Below are 12314 nucleotides of genomic sequence, written 5' to 3'. Positions count from 1 at the left end.
CGTCACACCACTGCACTTCAGCCTAGGTGACAGAGCAAGACTCTGTTTCAAAAAAAAAAAAAAAAAGAAAGAAAGAGAGATAAAAATAACGTCTAAAGGGATTGATAAATGGCCATCCTATCCAGGGCTTCAAAAATGACAAACTTTGATTGTAATGTGTAACCACCAGAGGGTAGAAAGGAGTAAAAATATTTTGTTTTTCTTTGTATGGATAACCAGTGGGGTTTTGGAGTTGAATTTTTAAAAGTTATTCTTGGCATTCAGAGGCTCGCTCTGTCTCCCAGGCTGGAGTGCAGGCACAGTCTTGGCTCACTGCAACCTCCACCTCCTGAGTTCAAGCAATTCTCCTGTCTCAGCCTCCCGAGTAGCTGGGACTACAGGTGCATGACACCACGCCTGGCTAATTTTTGTATTTTTAGTAGAGATGAGGTTTCACCATATTGGTCAGGCTGATCGGGAACTCTTGACCTTTGGTGATCCACCTGCCTCGGCCTCCCAAAGTGCTGGGATTACAGGTGTGAGCTACCGCACCCAGCCTTATTTTATTTTTGAGACAGGGTCTCACTTTATCACCTAGGCTGGAGTGCAGTGGCACAAACACAGCCCACTGCAGCCTTGAACTCCTGAGCTTAAGCAATCCTCCTACCTCAGCCTCCCAAATTAGCTGGGACCACAGGTATGCACCATTATGCCCTGCTAATTGTTTTTTTAAAGATTTTTTTTGTAGAGATGAGGGTCTTGCTGTGTTTCCCAGGCTGGTCTTGAACTCCTGGGCTTAAATGATCCTCCTGCCTTGGCCTCCAAAATGCAGGGATTACAGGCATTAGCCACTGTACCTGGCTGTTTTAGTCTATTTTAGAACTAGAATAATCACAGCATAACACTCTGCACTATATAATAATTTTAATACTTCTTTTTAAAACACACTTTTTTTTTTTTTTTTGAGACAGAGTCTTGCTCTGTTGCCCAGGCTGGAGTGCAGTGGCCGGATCTCAGCTCACTGCAAGCTCCGCCTCCTGGGTTTACACCATTCTCCTGCCTCAGCCTCCCGAGTAACTGGGACTACAGGTGCCCGCCACCTCGCCTGGCTAGTTTTTTGTATTTTTTAGTAGAGACGGGGTTTCACCGTGTTAAACCAGGATGGTCTCGATCTCCAGACCTCGTGATCCGCCCGTCTCGGCCTCCCAAAGTGCTGGGATTACAGGCTTGAGCCACCGCGCCCGGCCTAAAACACACTTTTTTTTCCTCTCTTGGCTTTTTCTTAATATTTCACCATTTTATGGTATCTTGTTTTTCTGGTTTTGTATGTGGTAATGATTGTAGATGGGGACATGAAACTTTGAGGGTTTGTAAAACTGAGCACAGAGTGTAATATTCCATACATCAAAACAAAAGAAAAAAAGAAAGAAAAAAAACATAAAACAATTCTGTATGGCTAAAACACATCTTCTGTCTATTGACTTCTCTCCATTTTTACCGCTGCCCTAATCCAAATCCCTGTCACTGCAGCTTGACCAGTACAATAGCCTTTAAACTCCTCTTGGACCAGGCATAGTTCACATCCGTAATCATGGCACTTTGGGAGGCCAAGGCAAGCAGATCACTTGAGGTCAGGAGTTTCAGACTAGCCTGGCCAACATGGCAAAACCCAGTCTCTATTAAAAATACAGAAATCGGCGGGGTGTGGTGGCTGATGCCTGTAATCCCAGCACTTTGGGAGGCCAAGGCGGGCGGATCACGAGGTCAGGAGATCGAGACCATCCTGGCTAACACGGTGAAACCCCGTCTCTACTAAAAAAATACAAAAAACTAGCCGGGCGAGGTGGCGGGCGCCTATAGTCCCAGCTACTTGGGAGGCTGAGGCAGGAGAATGGCGTAAACCCGGGAGGCTGAGCTTGCAGTGAGTCTAGATTGCACCACTGCACTCCAGCCTGGGCGACAGAGCAAGACTCTGTCTCAAAAAAAAAAAACAAAAAAAACAAAAAACCAGAAATCAGTTGGGTGTGGTGGTTCATGCATGTAATCCCAGCTACTGGGGAGGCTGAGGCAGAAGAATCGCTTGAACCCAGGAGGTGGAGGTTATAGTCAGCTGAGATGGCACCACGGCACTCTAGCCTGGGCAACAGAGTGAGACTCTGTCTCAAAAAAATAAAAAATAAATAAATTAACTTGTCTTGCTTTCACTCGTATCCCTCTTTAATCTATTTTTGCATAAATCTATCAAAGACCATTTCTTTCTTTCTTTCTTTCTTTCTTTCTTTCTTTCTTTCTTTCTTTCCTTCTTTCTTCTTTCCTTCTTTCCTTCTTCCTTCTTCCTTCCTTCCTTCCTTCCTCCTTCCTTCCTTCCTTCCTTCCTTCCTTCCTTCCTTCCTTCCTTCCTCCCTCCCTCCCTCCCTCCCTCCCTCCCTCTCTCTCTTTCTTTCTTTCTGACGGAGTCTCACTGTGTCACCCAGGCTGGAGTGCAGTGGTTTGATCTTGGCTCACTGCAACCTCCACCTCCCGGCTTCCAGCAATTCTCTGCCTCAGCCTCTTGAGTAGCTGGGATTACGTTTCCTGCTGCCACACCCAGCTAACTTTTTTGTATTTTTAGTAGACACAGGGTTTCACCATCGTGGCCAGGCTGGTCTTCAACTCCTGAGCTCGTGATTCACCTGCCTTGGCCTCCCAAAGTGCTGGGATTACAGGCATGAGCCACGGTGCCCGGCTGCTCAATTCATTCTTTCTTTTTTTCTTTTCTTTTTTTTTTTTGGAGATAGGGTTGCGCTCTGTCACCCAGGCTGGAGTGCAGTGGCCTGATCATGGCTCATTGCAGCCTGGAACTCCTGGGTTCAAGTGATCCTCCCGCCTCAGCCTTCTGAGGAGCTGGAACCACAGGCTCATGCCACCACACCTAGCTAATTATTTTTATTTTTATTTTTATTTTATTTTATAGAGATGAGGTCTTGCTGTTTTATAGAGATGAGGTCTTGCTATGTTGCCCAGGCTGTCTTGAACTCCTGCCTCAGCCTCTCAAAGTGCTTGGATTACTGGCATGAGCTATTGTACCCACCCAGATCTTTTAAAAATGTGATCATGTCATTCTGTTTAAAACCCCCTGGCCGGGCATGGCGGCTCAAACCTGTCATCCCAGCACTTTAGGAGGCCGAGGCAGGTGGATCACGAGGTCAGGAGTTCAAGACCAGCCTGGCCAAGATGGTGAAACCCCATCTCTACTAAAAATACACAAATTAGCTGGGCATGGTGGCAGGCACCTGTAATCTCAGCTACTTGGGAGGCTGAGGCAGGATAATTGGTTGAACCTGAGAGGTGGAGGTTGCAGTGAGCTGAGATCACACCACTGCACTCCAGCCTGGGTGACAGAGGGAGACTCCATCTCAAAAACAACAACAATAACAAAAAACAAACAAAACAAAACAAAACAAAAAACCCCATAGGTTTTCCTCTACCTAAGAATAAAAATACAAACTTTATTCTCTGAACTATAGAAAACTTCACAGTCTGATTCTCATCTATTCCTCCATCCTCCTCGTTTCCAATGCTCTCTGCTGGGTCCAGTATGTTTCAGCTCCATACCTCAGGGCTTATATCTTCTTACTTACTTGGCTGCTTCTTATCATTTAGATTTCAACATTTTCTTTTCTTTTTGTTTTTTTGAGACGGAGTTTTCTCTTGTTTGAGATGGAGTGCAATGGCGCAGTCTCTGCTCACAGCAACCTCTGCCTCCCGGGTTCAAACGATTCTCCTGTCTCAGTCTCCCAAGTAGCTGGGAATACAGGCATGCACCACCACGCTCGGCTAATTTTGTGTTTGTAGTAGAGACGGGGTTTCTCCATGTTGGTCAGGCTGGTCTCAAACTCCTGACCTCAGGTGATCTGCCCGCCTTGGCCTCCCACAGTGCTGTAATTACAGGCATGAGCCACTGCGCCTGGCAGATTTCAACATTTTCTTTCTTTTTTTCTTTTTTTTTGGAAGCAAGGTCTCCCCTGTTGCCCCGGCTGGAGTGCAGTGGCGCAGTCATGGCTCACTGCAGCCTTAATTTCTCAGGGTCAAGTGATCCTCCCACCTCAGCCTCCTGAGTAGCTGGGACTACAGGCACACGCCACCGCATGTGGCTAAAGATTTCAATTTAAATGTCACCTCTCCAGAGAGTTTGCACCTGACATCCAATCTGGAGCAAGCCACAAGTCATTCCCATCAATCTGTCTGAAATCAACATAGTGGTCCATCTGATTTTTGTTTATTAATCCTCTCATTCTTTCCTAGAGAAAGAATTCTTTCCTATTCTCTATGAAAACAGGAAACTTTTCTTTTCTTTTTTTTTTGAGACGGAGTCTCGCTGTGACGCCCAGGCTGGAGTGCAGTGGCGCGATCTCGGCTCACTGCAAGCTCCGCCTGCCGGGTTCCCGCCATTCTCCCGCCTCAGCCTCCGAGTAGCTGGAACTACAGGCGCCCGCCACCGCGCCCGGCTAGTTTTTTGTATTTTTAGTAGAGACGGGGTTTCACCATGTTAGCCAGGAGGGTCTCGATCTCCTGACCTCGTGATCCACCCGCCTCGGCCTCTCAAAGTGCTGGGATTACAGGCTTGAGCCACCGCGCCTGGCCGAAAACAGGAAACTTTTCTAATCTTGTTATCCTTGACATCTGGTGGAGTACCTGGCTCACAGTAGGTGCTCAAAAACACCCAAGTGGAACTAGTCTTTTTATTTTCTATTAATTGAGTGTGACCTGTTTTTCCTCAGTCAGTGTGCATTAATGCTTATTATACTTTATTTTGAGATAGCCATTTTGGATTATTTACTGATTTATTGAGGGAGACAGGGTCTTGCTCTGTCATCCAGGCTGGAATGCAATGGCGTGATCACAGCTTACCACAGCCTTAACCTCCCAGGCTCAAGTGATCCTCCCACTTCAGCCTCACAAGTAGCTGGAACCACAGGCTTGTCCCACCACACCTGGCTAATCTTTATTTTTTTGTAGAGACAGTTTTCCTGTTTCAGATAAATTTAAATTTTAACGTATTTTTCACCACTAAGTTATCTTTTTTGATTTGTATGTAATTCTATTTTATTTTATTTTATTTTTTTTGAGATGGAGTCTCTGTCACCCAGGCTGGAGTACAGTGGTGCAATCTTGACCCATTGCAATCTCTACCTCCTGGGTTCAAGAGATTCTTCTGCCTCAGCCTCCCAAGTAGATGGGATTACAGGCACGTGCCACCACACTCGGCTAATTTTTGTATTTTTAGTAGAGAAGGGGTTTCACCATGTTGGCCAGGCTGGTCTCGAACTCCTGACCTCAAGTGATCCACCTGCCTCGGCCTCCCAAAGTGCTGGGATTACAGGCTTGAGCCACCATGCCTGGCCTATTTTAAATGTTCATTAATTTTAAATAACTTGACCGGGAATATATAACTAGCAAGCTAAGAGACTTTATCCACTCATTTAGTTGTTGCTAAATATGAGATACAAGGTTGAGCTCTGGGGATAGACCATGAACAAGAAAGACACTATTCATGGAGCTTATCTTTTTTTTTTTTGAGACAGAGTCTCACCCTGTCACCCAGGCTGGAGTGCAATGGTGCGATCTCGGCTCACTGCAACCTCTGCCTCCTGGTTTCAAGCAATTCTCCTGCCTCAGCCTCCGGAGTAGCTGGGATTACAGGCGTGTGCCACCATGCACCATGCCTGGCTAATTTTTTGTATCTTTAGTAGAGACGGGTTTTACCATGTTGACCAGGCTGGTCTCAAACTCCTGAAATCGTGATCTGCCCGCCTTGGCCTCCCAAAGTGCTGGGATTACAGGCGTGAGCCACCGCACCCAGCCCATGGAGCTTCTCTGCTGATGGGGGAGACAGAAATATACATACACACAAATGAAAACAAAAGAAAAAGGAAGACAAAATACTTTCAAGTTGTAAGCAGTGATGTGAAGGAAACAAGACCAATCTGCCTGTAGAAAATCATATAACATTCTAGTATGTGGCTCTGATCTAGGAACAAATGAATCAAGAAACATTTTTGTGCTGATTGTTTTCCTTTGATAATTATCTTTGGCTTTTGAACTTGCTATGGAGGACTAGGAATTGATGGGGAATAGAGGTAGAAAATGTGATAAAATAAAAGGAGAAGATTTTTAGGTAACTAGGCTTAAAGGCTGTTCATATCTTTGTTATAATGTATTCATTTTCAGCTGTAGTTTGTTTAAACCCCATCAAACAAGTGCTGTAATGCATGTTTGGTTTTTCAACACTTCTGAGGAAAGTCCTTTTTTGGCCACCATAGACCAAATATAGGTCTATGAGACGATAAACCATATATAAGGGAGTGGATAATGACTACATCAGCATGATTAAAAGCACATTCATGCTCAGGAGTTGAATTCCAGTTTAGCTTGGTAAAGATTTAGCTAGGTAAAGGTCAGATTATGGTTAATAATGTGTTACTTTAATGTACTGAATGAATAAATGTGGTGCCTTGAAAACACATGATAGTCCCCTACCATCCCAGTCAACATACAGTAGTCCTTTTTCTAGGATTTCTCTTGACCTTTATCTTGACCATAGTGTAACGTAATAGAAAGAGCATGGGCTGTGGAGTCAGATTGGTGGGGGTTTGCTTAGCCAGATGAGATCAGGCAAATTTCTTTATGTTGTTGGACCTTGATTTCCTCATCTGTGGAATGGTTGTAGTACTATTTCTGTGGTCATGTTTTAGAAGTTTGAGGCAATGAGCCCAAAATACCTCTTACGTGGTAGACACTTCATCACTGGTTGCTATCATTGGGAGTGGCTCACCACTGCAGGGTTTTGGGCAGGGTAGTTACTGAATAATAAAAATAATGATAATGCATTCTTAGTGAATTTATTCTATATGCCATACACTAAGAAATTTTTTTTGTTTTGAATCGGAGTCTTGCTCTGTTGCCCCGGCTGTTGCCCAGTGACACAAACGCAGCTCACTTTAACCTCTGCCTCCTGGGTTCAAGCGATTTTCCCACCTCAGCATCCTGGGTAGCTGGGACTACAGGTGTGTGCCACCACGCCTGGCTAATTTTTGTATTTTTAGTAGAGACGGGACTTTGCCCTATTGGCTAGGCTGGTCTGGAACTCCTGAGCTCAGGTGATCCGCCTGCCTCGGCTTCCCGAAGTGCCGGGATTACAGGCTTAAACTACGGAGCCTGGCCCAAAGAACTTTTTGTGTATTTTAATTCTCACAACAGTCTTGTGTGAGAGAGATAGTTATCTCCATTTTATAGTTAAGGAAACTGAGGCTCAGATTATTTAATTTGGGTCAAGGTCACATAATAGTACATATATTTGAGTAAGTGTACTTACAGAGGTGGAGTTTGAAGCTAGGCAGTTTGACTGTGAAAACCTATGTTCTTAAGGTTTCATATTTCTTTCTTTTTTTTTTTTTTTTGAGAGGGAGTCTCGCTTTGTCACCCACACTAGAGTGCAATGGTGTGATCTCGGCTCACTGCAACCTCCATCTCCTGGGTTCAAGTGATTCTCCTGCCTCAGCCTCCTGAGTAGTTGGGACTACAGGCGCCCACCACCATGCCCGGTTCATTTTTGTATTTTTCATAGAGATGGGGTTTCGCCATGTTGGGTCAGGCGGGTCTCGAACTTCTGACCTCAGGTGATCCACCCACCTCGGCCTCCCAAAGCGCTGGGATTACAGGTGTGAGCCACTGTGCCCAGCCAAAGTTTCATATTTCTATTCTAGATTATGAAAACTTCATGAAGACTCATTTGGCAGCAGTCTATAGCATAAATTTTAGATTTATTAGTAAGAAAGTAGAAGGAAATATTTTATTCATCATTGTCTTTGTTTTAGTAATCAGGGAATAATCATAAAATGCTAATCTTTGTCGAGCATGTAAAAAAAAAAAAAAAATCCAGCCTCTGTCCATCATGGTCTAAGTTTAAAAATATGTCCTAACTCAGAAAAATAATACCCCAATAATCCTTTAATTAGGTCAAATGTAAAAAGAGAAGGTATGAACTAGATCATCTTAAGCTTGAAGTTCACAAAGAAATAAAATGTTCATGACATGATGTTTACTTTCTTTACCTATGCTGTTATTCCCTCTAAATATATTGTTTGTTTATTGGATTTCATTTCCTCATCCCAACAAACCCATATTATTTTGATTTGGGGGCAAATTGGGAAGACGGTGATTTTCTTTAACAGCCCAGTGGATTCTGCTTCCTTCTAATTCAGAGTACAGAGACTAAAAACTGTTAACAAGTCTAGAAATTAAAAAAAAAAAAAAAATTAGCTCTAATGCAACTAATCCAAAACAGTGAAACTGGGTTTACCTCAGATATCCCCTACCATCCCGGTCAACATATAGTAGTCCTGTTTCTAGGATTTCTCTCTCCTTTCTTTCCCATCTTCCTTTAGGGAAATGCTTTGGGGTAGGAAGCAACAAACCAAACAGCAGCAGGCAAGTAAAATCAGTTCTTTTCTATTTCCCCACTGGGATAGTACGGAAGAGGGAGCAAGAACCCATCATCAAAGAGAACTGAGACTTAGGCGTGCCATTCTGAAAAGCCCTTGTTCCTTGTCTCCCTTGCCTCCCCCGCCCCCCTCAGCTCTGCAGTAATTCCTCAGAGATTGTACAGTCTCTCCACTTTAAATATAAATATATAAATATAAATATATATGTATAAACTTCCCCCCGTGTCTTTCTCTCCTCCTCTCTTTTTTTAATTTTCTATAATAAAGTTTCCTATTGGATAAGGTCAGCTCCCTGATTTATGCCTGACTCCTATTGGAAGCTCACAGGGGCTGACATCACTTAGGAAAGCGAAGGGGGTAGGGCTGCCAGATCAGTTTGTCACCACCCAGGCTCCCTTGCCTTTGGCTGGGTGCAACTTCCATTTTAGGTGTTGGATCTGAGGGGGAAAAAAAAGAGAGAGGGAGAGAGAGAGAAAGAAGAGCAGGAAAGATCCTGAAAGGAGGAAGAGGTGGCGAAAAATCAACTGCCTTGCTGGATTTGTCTTTCTCAGCACCTTGGCGAAGCCTTGGGTTTCTTTCTTAAAGGACTGGTTTTTAGAACTCCACATTTGAGGTGTGTGGCTTTTAAAGAAAATGTATGTACTGACGGGAAAAGGAGGATAAGCAAGTCGAATTTTTGTCTTACGGTAACGGGAGGGAATTAAAAAACGGGAGAGAGTCTGTTATGCTGATGAGTAACTTTTAAGCAATTATTTTTCTTTCTACTTTCAATACTTTGGGTAGATTCTGGTATTTTATTATATTTAAAAAGGTGAAATATACAAGACCTGGAAACAAACTTCTAGGTCTCTCTAATACAGGAAGCTGAGTAGATCCAGAGGGGAAGAGCAGGTTTGAAAATTTACATTTTGGTGTGTTCTTTGATTTTATGTTTTTGTTTTGTTTTGTTTTTTTCTGGATTAAGCTAACATATTTCTGTTTTCAGAGCCCAAAAGTTGGTTTTTTGGCATGTTGCATGTGGGTTGGGAAAGGAATTTGTCCGTGTCGGAACCTAGTTATACAGATGGTTCTTCATATGTTTCAAACTTTTTTTTTCTTTATCATTGGATTTGTGGAAGTGGAAAGTTGCAGGGAGCTTTGCAGCGTAAATGGTATTGTTTTTCCCCCAGAGAGTTTGAACGGCCCGTATCGGTTTCAGCCCTGCTGTTCCTGGGTGGATCCCTCTTACTTTTCCAGGTGCGGTGGGTGGGAGCCTCATTCTCCTGCTAGATGTAGTCTCCCTGCTTTGGCTTATGAAAGAAAACATACGGAACAATGTTAACTGAATTGCCATCTCCTTCTTCCTTCCAAACTACCTTTGATAGCAAAGATTTGTGGAGGTGTTTGTTAAATCTGCAAATACGACAACGTTTGGTTTATGTGTTTAAAGGGATAAGGAAATTCTAATCATGCTTTTTATTTCACCTGAGTAAAGTGACTACACACCTGAAAATATTTTCAGCTTTCTGCACTCTGAAAGGGCCATGGCTGGAATAAAATTAGGTTTAGAAAAACCATTTATACAAAGTTTAGTGTTTAAAATACGTTTCAGAAAACACAAGGGAGATTTTTATCTTTAAACCAAACTGAAAGTTGTTTTTTGGAGTTTATCGTTTAGTTAATTTACCATGAAATCTTAAATCTCTTAGAGCTGAAGGCCTATGACTGTGCTTTCATATATTTAATCTTAAGATTTGTTTTGTTTTCGCAAATACGTTCTTGCAAAAGTACTGATTCTAGATAATTATATAGCCAACTCATCACTAGCTGAAAAACTAGGGTATTCTCTTCTTTTTTTGAAAATGCGAATCAGCCTGAAAATTATAGATACCGTCCTAATTGTAACAAGATGGGCTTTAGTGGGTAAGCTGCTCATTAGCTTTAAACTGGTATGTATCTCTAATAATCTGATTTCGTTCCACCCCCCACCCCTCCTGCCGCAAATTATTTTTAAGACGAGACTTCCTTGAATTTCTTTTCTAGAATGAGGGTATTTCTTGAAAGATGATTTCATCCTTGTGAAGTTGTGGCTTCAGGAGGAAACAGAACTTTGTTCCTCCTTTGAATTTAATCTAGGCAAAGGCTGCAGGAAATTTTTGATGTCTGGATCTCATAATTATAATAAGTACAGTTAAAAAGAAAGAAAAAAATACAACATGTATAGTCTGTTTAGTATTTTCCAAATTTTCTTTCAAATGTTCTCTCTGCCTTGACTCCAGCCTGGGGAGGTTTCTTGGATCTTTAGAGTGTTGGTCATGTTGCTTCCAGAGTGTCTGTTTCCCACTCAACCTTTAGGGGGAGGGATGAGGGAATCTGAAGGAGGAGTACAAAGGCAGTTTGAAAATAGGTTCTGGATGACTGAGTGGTGGTGATTTGGGTTTAGCTTTAAATAGTGGGCTTTGTGTAGCTGAAGTGAGCATCCTGGTTAACCTAGTGTCCAGGACTATTTCCACGAACTAAGGTGTTGTTTTGACTGGTGTGTAGTACAGAGCCTTTGGGGTGATAAGATGGAAGATTTGTCTTTTACCTCACCTCTACTGGTTCTTTCAGGAATTATAAGGGATGCAGATAAGTAAATCTTTTATTTTTAAAATTTTTTTGTTTTGCTCCTCGTCTTGGTTTTGGGGTAAAAAATGATGACAGGTAAGTATGAGCTGTTCAGATTTTTCTTTCCTTGTTTGCCTCCTATATACGGTTGGTTTCTTTGTTATGTGAGTAAGGTAGTGGTCTGTGTTCCAGATTGGGGGGCAGAGGGGGGGCGGTTCTCTTTTAGGTGGTTGGAGTTCTAGTACCTTTCTCAAGGTTCCAGCATGGAGAGAAGCTTCAACATGTTCTCTGAGCTAGGGTAAAATTGAGACTATTTGGAGATATTAACAAAAAGAAAAGCACTAAGTAATTACAATCCAGCCTTAGGTTTATGAAGTAGTTGCTCTCCAGGGATGGATGAGATAGGATGGATGCAAATAGATCACTATCAATTGGAATAACAAAATGATTAGCTTTGTATAATTTATCTCCTATTTTGGTACCCGTTAGTAACTGCCAAGGCCCTCATTCCCCTCTACCTCCCCACACCTTGTTTTTAGTGTATTCTAAGCATGTTGCGTAAGCTATTAATTTCCCACCACCATTTTTTTTGTTTTGTTTTGTTTTGTTTTTTAAGGAATTTGACCCTCAGAGAAGCTGAGGTTTGGTGAAAATCTCACTGCCTGTAAATGGTTGAGGCCAGGATTAACCCTGCTCTGACTGACTACAAAGTCCATGGACTTAACCACTAATATACTGCCATTCACCAGAGAGAATGGAAACAACAGCTCGAACTAAAATGAGCCCTTGTTAGAGGCAGGAGTGTTTCATCTCGGCACGGGGGCAGTACTCAAATTTCCAACCCCCTCCAACTCCCCACTACCCCTGTTGGGATAATGTATGTAAAAGATCTATTTTCCATAGAGCCCATGGGGAGCTGGATGTGCTAGAATGGATATTATTTTAATCTTTAGAACGAGAATCTTTCTATATCCATATGCCCACCATTGCTGTCCTAATTTCTTAAACTTCCTGGAATTGTGCCACACATTGTTCAATTATCAGTAAAATTTCTTCTTCCAGAGAATTTTTAGGTATGTGGTTTGGAATGATAGGATATCATCAATTTGCAGAGATAGGCTTGTAGGAGGAGGTAGTTCAGATATTCTTGTCTTTCCCTCTAGACTATGAGCAGCTTGGGTGTAGGTACTTTCCTTATCTCTGTATCTTTTTAGCACCTGTCTTAGTGTCTGCTACATACTGAAGTGCTCAGTAAGCCTTGGTTAA

The 12314-nt window shown here is 42.6% G+C and overlaps 1 protein-coding gene across 16 annotated transcripts in view; it reads left to right on the top strand.

Moving 5' to 3' along the window:
• Nucleotides 1-8785: 8785 nt before the first annotated feature.
• The window catches only part of CTNND1 (catenin delta 1), a 59447-nt gene continuing 55918 nt past the window's right edge, over nt 8786-12314 (top strand). For 6 of the 16 annotated variants that reach the window (XM_033204438.1, XM_033204434.1, XM_033204437.1 and 3 more), the window contains exon 1: nt 8786-9075. The gene's annotated coding sequence lies outside the window, so the exon portion shown is untranslated. Of the gene's footprint in view, nt 9098-12314 lie in introns of all 16 variants that reach the window. The other 10 variants (XM_033204445.1, XM_033204442.1, XM_033204441.1 and 7 more) reach the window with 5 other exon arrangements.

Source organism: Trachypithecus francoisi, unplaced genomic scaffold (genome assembly GCF_009764315.1).
Source record: "Trachypithecus francoisi isolate TF-2019V2 unplaced genomic scaffold, Tfra_2.0 Lachesis_group8, whole genome shotgun sequence".
NCBI lineage: Eukaryota > Metazoa > Chordata > Mammalia > Primates > Cercopithecidae > Trachypithecus > Trachypithecus francoisi.
The sequence above is the reverse complement of the archived record's forward strand: the minus strand, read 5'-3'. Positions and strand labels throughout refer to the sequence as shown.